Source organism: Amblyomma maculatum, chromosome 4 (assembly GCF_055883805.1).
Source record: "Amblyomma maculatum isolate TAMU_Amacu chromosome 4, ASM5588380v1, whole genome shotgun sequence".
NCBI lineage: Eukaryota > Metazoa > Arthropoda > Arachnida > Ixodida > Ixodidae > Amblyomma > Amblyomma maculatum.
In genome coordinates this window covers 147920249-147927501 of record NC_139347.1, presented here as the reverse complement: position 1 = coordinate 147927501, position 7253 = coordinate 147920249, and the positions used below count along the sequence as shown (strand labels likewise).

Sequence of the window (7253 nt, the reverse complement as noted above, 5' to 3'; positions counted from 1 at the left end):
ATTTTTTTTATGTTTACTTGGGTAATCACAGAAATTAGTAATGTAATATGTTTATGGGAAAGATAATTAGAGAGAAAGTAGAAGAAAAAGCAACGTGCCGATGGTGGGATCCGAACCCACGACCTCCGAATAACGCGTCCGGTGCTCTTCCAACTGAGCTACATCGGCCGCTGTCCCCCCTGCTACTTTCTTGGGTATTTATGATAAATACCCAAGAAAGTAGCAGGGGGGACAGCGGCCGATGTAGATAAATACCCAAGAAAGTAGCAGGGGGGACAGCGGCTGATGTAGCTCAGTTGGAAGAGCACCGGACGCTTTATTCGGAGGTCGTGGGTTCGGATCCCACCATCGGCACGTTGTTTTTTCTTTTACTTTCTGTCTAATTATCTTTCCCATAAACATATTACATTACTAATTTCTGTGATTATCCAAGTAAACATTAAAAAAAAAAAGACAAAGTACCATCCCCAACGCTTTCCTTGGCCTCGCCGACTGTTGGCTTCTTTCCTTCATGTAATTTAACGAGCACCCTGATTTCCCCTTGATTGATCTGCTTGTAGCTTACGGGGGTCTCGGTTCTGGCAGCCTTGAAGCCATAGGTAGCGTAAGAGGGTTCTAGCACAGCTTTCGCCCTCGCTCTTGATCACGTTCTACGTGACGCTGGCGGTAACAAAGGACGTCCCACGTCCGCCGCTATGGCTGAGGGTGGCGCTGGTGAACACTCTCAAGGTTCGTATACAGACAACATAAATACCCAAGAAAGTAGCAGGGGGGACAGCGGCCGATGTAGCTCAGTTGGAAGAGCACCAGACGCGTTATTTGGAGGTCGTGGGTTCGGATCCCACCATCGGCACGTTGTTTTTTCTTCTACTTTCTGTCTAATTATCTTTCCCATAAACATATTACATTACTAATTTCTGTGATTATCCAAGTAAACATTAAAAAAAAAAGACAAAGTACCATCCCCAACGCTTTCCTTGGCCTCGCCGACTGTTGGCTTCTTTCCTTCATATAATTTAACGAGCACCCTGATTTCCCCTTGATTGATCTGCTTGTAGCTTACGGGGGTCTCGGTTCTGGCAGCCTTGAAGCCATAGGTAGCGTAAGAGGGTTCTAGCACAGCTTTCGCCCTTGCTCTTGATCACGTTCCACGTGACGCTGGCGGTAACAAAGGACGTCCCACGTCCGCCGGTATGGCTGAGGGTGGCGCTGGTGAACACTCTCAAGGTTCGTATACAGACAACATAAATACCCAAGAAAGTAGCAGGGGGGACAGCGGCCGATGTAGCTCAGTTGGAAGAGCACCGGACGCATTATTCGGAGGTCGTGGGTTCGGATCCCACCATTGGCACGTTGTTTTTTCTTCTACTTTCTGTCTAATTATCTTTCCCATAAACATATTACATTACTAATTTCTGTGATTATCCAAGTAAACATTAAAAAAAAAAGACAAAGTACCATCCCCAACGCTTTCCTTGGCCTCGCCGACTGTTGGCTTCTTTCCTTCATGTAATTTAACGAGCACCCTGATTTCCCCTTGATTGATCTGCTTATCTATATATATATATATATATATATATATATATATATATATATATATATATATGCGTGTGTGTTTTCCGCGAACGATAAAATTGAGTAATATCAAACGCGTACACCATTACGCAGGCTCGCAACGTGTATGCATGCGCATGTCTGGATAAGTTCACACTACAAAAACACAATTACGAATATGAAGCCTACAAATTTACTACGTTTGTAGCCGGCGTAATTGAGACGATTACAGAGTGGGCGATAGAACAAACCTGCTTCACCGTCCTTCATGCAAGCACCCCTGAGAACGATTGCCATTGAAAACTTGATGTTCGGGACATTTTGCGTGCATCGGCCTTATCGAACTATTCAGCACTCGTGCCCGAATTTAGCCTTTATTTTCTTCGTCTGCTTTTTGCTCTTTTAGATTCTACACGTAACAAACGCGTTGTTTCCAGTTTATATTACATATTATCAATAACGAGTTAACCCCATTATAATCCTATTTCGCGTCGCCATCTCATGTCCGTTAAAAAGTTTTTTTTTTTTTTTGTCGCGGAAGCTAGCCAGCTTAATTGCTGTTTACCGCCTCGGAAGTGATACTGCTGTTTTCAGATTGATCCTGCAGCATCACAAAAGTGTGCCGAACTCCTCTGCTACCCTCCATTATGTAAACAGCAATCTTGACACCGAGCATTAGGGCCGGTTTAAGAAATTATTTATTCTATATATTCTGTGAAGAAAACGCGAGTGTGGTGTCACTTTGATATCAGTGACACTAGTACTGTACATCACATGAAAATATATTGGTACGGTTTAGTGTCCTACCAAGACCGACAGTCCTTTATAGAATTCAAACTGGCCGCCCTATATCAGGTTAAGAACTCTAGCCGACCATATGTTGCTGGTTCGAAACTAAATTATTTAACCTCTGTCTTGTCCTGAGAGTTGCACAAGTGGTTTCACTTAGTCTTCAAGATCTGTTTCGCAGATTGTTGTTAAGGTGGACTTAGGGGCGACGGCAGTCCATTTATGAGCATGAAAACACATACACTCTACCATACACTTTTAGACCATCAACAGCATAAGAGTATTGTCACGTGGTGCTGCCAATGACATGGGCTGCAAGCGTACAGACAGGTGTAGCACTAGGAATCAGTTATTATTGGACTGAATTGCCCTCGCAAAAGGGAATAATAGCAGAGTAAGCGACTAGGCGGCAAAATAAAAGCAAGCCTTGTAGCGAGTTGTCGATCTATGAGTACCCGTTGCAATCAGCATTGCTCATATAATGTGGCCTCAAAATCATCTATCTAAACTACGAAAGAGATACGGAAAACCCCCCGATGTTATACAAACTGTTTGGCTTCCCTGCGATCATTCCACACTAACCTGGGTGCATCTCGCGCTACAAAGAAAGCTTTAAATGTGCTTTCCGCAATACTGAGCATGAACAACCAAAGAGCACAAAATTGGCCCGTGCGCCACAGTCACAGTGAGAAGACCGCATGCAGGCGTCAGTTGATAAGCAACAAATGTTTGAAAGGTTCGCAAAAATATTCCCCCCTTAAATAGGCATCACCCCGACGCTTCCCAAATAAACAGAGTAATATAATTAAACACATCATCAATTCAAATATCTACGGCTTTTATTGCACGTAATAGGCCTTCAGGTGCAAACATGCATAATTTCTGGTAACGCCTCGCGCCACTGTGACGTGGTCGAGCATTCGGAATAGCTTCATAACCAAGTTGTGCGATGCATCGAATGACCAGTGAAGACCCATGTAAACCCACACTTGGTAGCCTGGCTTGCAATCTGCCTCGCGTAATCTGAACTAGTATCACAGGGCTGCGGTGCATTGCTGCCCTTTCATGCACCGCTGTGGGCGTCTCCGACCTTCCTCTGCACGTTGCAGGTTGGCCGCGACATCGACGTTTTCTTCCTGTGTCACGTACGACAACGTCGTGTCGTGTGTTGTCGTCGGCTCCCTGCTGTACACAAGTTTGAAATGGGTCTCTTGGTTGTCTCTTGGACGACCGTGTTATATTCAAAGGTCACGTATGGCATGGTTGAACCTTTGGTCTTGTGTTCGGCGTCGACTTAGATTTCAATCATACCCACAATCCTTTAGTTGATGCGTTACGCAAGTCCATTGGTTTGGAGATGGCGCGCCGAATTTCGCGGGTACCTTGTATAATTGTACATCAAGATAGCTTGCGTGAGCTCCGCTGTAAATCATGTTCCCCTGTGTATTAACAGGAGCTGTTGGCGGGCTAGTTGGTGAATGTCTACTGTACTCTACTGTTTGCGCTCGTCCCGTGCTACGTGTCCCTCTTACTTTTGTGTCGTGTTTTTGCGCAATTTCACCATGACCCCTGTGTATGATGTCACTTTGGGCGCGCCGCGCCGCAGGAGCATGCGCTCGACGAAGAACTTGGCGACATCTGCCGCTGTATCATTAAGCAGGGCTTTCGCTTCGGTATATTGGGTAAGCTAGTCAGTGGTCACCATGATCCACTTGTTAACAGCAAGCGAAGTTAGAAATGGGCTGAGCAGATCCAACCCAGTTTTCCGAAATTGCAGGAGGGGGTCAGTTCGAAACCCGCCGCCGGACACAGACCGGTAAAATTTAGTAGAAGCGTCCTCCCGGCGCAGCGCTCGGCTCTTTCAGGGGTGTGCGTTTGGAAGAGTCTCTGCTAACACTGCTGTGCTCCTTCGAGGGCTTAAAGTTTCGAACAACTAATGGCCTGCAATGGCCATTCTAACAGAAAAAATGGGCAACATAATGGGCTTTTGCCGCATAAGGCGAACTTATTGTTATCTGATGGTTGAAATGATCACTGCCACATCGAAGCAACTATTTGAAACCTATGACCCCTTTTCCAAACATTTCCCCCAAAAGAGCCGAGCACCAGGCCGGAGGAAAGCTTGTACCCATTGAAAAGCCAGTGGGTACCTGGCGGCAGCAGGGATGGAACCTGGTACCTCGAACACGAGGCGGATGTTCTACCACGAGGCCACGCTTCGGTCATCAATTGATCGAAATCATTTAACGACTCAAAAAAATCTAGTCATTAAAGGTTACGAAATTGAGACTCTGGGCTTCCTTTCACAGGTCGCGCACGAATTGTTCAAAGGGATCGCTCCTGCCTAGAGTGTTGTACAAAACATACCCCGGCCTTCTTCGTTTTCCCTCTCTCAAGCTCTCTCCAGCATTGCCGCGTCCCAGTGCCGCGTCACTGTGAATAAACCGACCTTCTAACCTTTTGATTGTTTGACGGTGACATTTGGTGGAGCCGCCAGGTATCGTCCCATGTACGCTGACTTCGAAGGCACGTTTGAAGCCAGTTCCGAGCGCGTGGATACAACACCTGTCCACAAGGCGAGTCGTCGTCTGCGAGGTCTACAGCCTGAGTTCAGTGGCGTGAGAACTACTCCAAGAGCCATGGCGTCTAACCCGGGTAGCCATCCTCCTCAGCAGGCTGCAGCGGTGCCGCCGTTTGTCCTACACAAACCTTGGTCACCACCTTCGTTCCATGGTGATAGGTTAGAGGACGTTGAAGACTGGTTGGCCAGCTTCGACCGTGCGGCGGGCTTCAACCAGGGGGACGGTGAGCGCAAGCTGCAAAACGTCTACTTCGCATTGCTGGATTCGGCCAAAACGTGGTACGAGAATCACGAAGCTTCTTTTACCACCTGGGAAGCTTTTCGACGATAGTTGTCGGCGACATTTCGTATCGACGAGAGGAAAGAGAGAGCCGAACGTGCCCTGCACTCAAGATCGCAGCAGCCAAATGAAAGCGTTGCCTTGTTCATTGTAGACATGACGCGACTCCAATCGGGCTGATCCAGCTATTCCCAAAGCCAAGAAGATGCGCCACTTAATGCGGGGTGTAAATGAGCAGTTGTTTGCCGGACTTTTCGGCAACCCTCCAACAACTCTGGCGGAATTTACGAAAGAGGCAACGGGTATGGAGCGCTCCTTGCAAGAGCGGAGCGCGCAGTACGGCCAACTTGCTCCAGTAGTAACCGCCCACCACTACCTGCCTACGTCGCTGCCTGCTGAGGAACTTCGAGTGTTCGTGCGGAACATTGTGCATGAAGAGCTCCAGAAACTACGCTTTGAAGGTCCCGCGGCAGGCGTCGCTGCAGTAGCGGACGTGGTCCGGGATGAAATCCGCCGAGTGGTGCGGCCACCTGGAGTAGCCCCGCAACCAGATCCCTACATAATGACTTACTGCGAGGTATTACGAAAGCCTGTGCCACAAGCCATTCCTATGCCCGATATTTCCACCTATTTTGACGAAGAAATCGTTAAAACGGTCAGCAAGTTCGGTTCCATGTATGTCTTTGTCGTTTATGAAGAGGCTATCAATGCGCATGGTGCTCGCTGGGTTTAGTAATTTGTTTAGTTTCTTCTATACTTTGCCGCTCTTCCGTAGACAGTCATCGTCAAAAATACGGTGGTAGTAGTACTTCTTTGATTTCTCTTTTTCGGTGTTTCGTTTATTACGAAAAGGTTTATTATTCCAGCCACTTTACTGGATCGCGTGTTTGTAAGAATCGCTGATAAAGTTCGTTCTTCTCGTTTATTTTCTGTACCAGCTCCCGTGTAATCCATGAGTTCCTAGCATTTCTAGGCTGACAATAAGGTTTGAGTGGGAAACAACCAGCATATATTGCTTGGAATCTGGCTAAAAATACTTCATATGCTGTGTTCGTGTCTGAAATGTCAAAAATATCTTTCCAGTCAGTCTGTCTAATCATTTCCTTGAAATATTCTAAAGCTTCAGGTGATATGGAGCGATACATGCACACTTGTGTCTGTTTGCACGTGGGCTCTTTGCGCTGTACGAATAAAAATATAGGGAGGTGGTCGCTAATATCGCAAGTTACAGCTCCTGACTTCACAATCATATCAGATGAGTTTGTAATGAACAAGTCCAGCAACGATGACGATGATGAAGAGACTAGTGTTGGTACGGAAATAACATTATAATAACCATTGCACTCCTGTAGTGATTGAAATTTATTTCCATGTGTAGACGTTTTGGATAGATCTATGTTAAAATCCCCTCCAATTGTTAATGTATATGCAGAGTCATTTGTGTAAGAAAGAAAACGTTCAAAGAACTCGAAGAATGAGCGAAAATTACCAGCAGGAGGGCGGTAAACTACTGCAAACAAATTTTTATCCTTTTTCACGCTACGTATTTCATAGTCTTCTGTGACAAAACTATATTCATTTAGAATTCCACAATGCGATGACAACGTTAGTATCGACACGCCGCCTCTTTTCGTATATATGTGATTTAAGCAGAAATGGTGATATTCAGGTAGCACAAAATAGTCAGAGTTTTGGTTGTACAACGTCTGCATAAAAAAAAGGACATCAAAGTTGCAATGGCAAGATTTTAGCAATGCAGGTATGTCATCCTTTTTGACTCGAATGATCTTGCATTTAAATGGAGCAGTTTAAGACACTTGGATATGTTATTTTGTCGGATAAGTTTAGCGACGTCTTCGGGAGAAGTGAAAGCACTGGCCATTTTTGATATGAACGTCGATAAGCATCACAGCACCCTCTTAAGCAGAAACATCGCTGTTCGGGACGACTGCAGGTGACACAGTATCATGCACGTCACTGCTGACCTTGTCTAGATCGGCTTCACGAATGATCGCAATGATTGGGGATGACGTAGCGCTCCTCATACGA

At 46.0% G+C, this 7253-nt stretch overlaps 2 non-coding genes across 2 annotated transcripts; both read left to right on the top strand.

Annotated features, from left to right (window-relative positions):
* The first annotated feature begins 281 nt into the window (after positions 1–281).
* Positions 282–354, top strand: TRNAK-CUU (transfer RNA lysine (anticodon CUU)). The gene has a single exon. It is a non-coding gene; the product is annotated as a tRNA-Lys (tRNA).
* Positions 355–1278: 924 nt separating this feature from the next.
* Positions 1279–1351, top strand: TRNAM-CAU (transfer RNA methionine (anticodon CAU)). The gene has a single exon. It is a non-coding gene; the product is annotated as a tRNA-Met (tRNA).
* The last annotated feature ends 5902 nt before the right edge of the window (positions 1352–7253 follow it).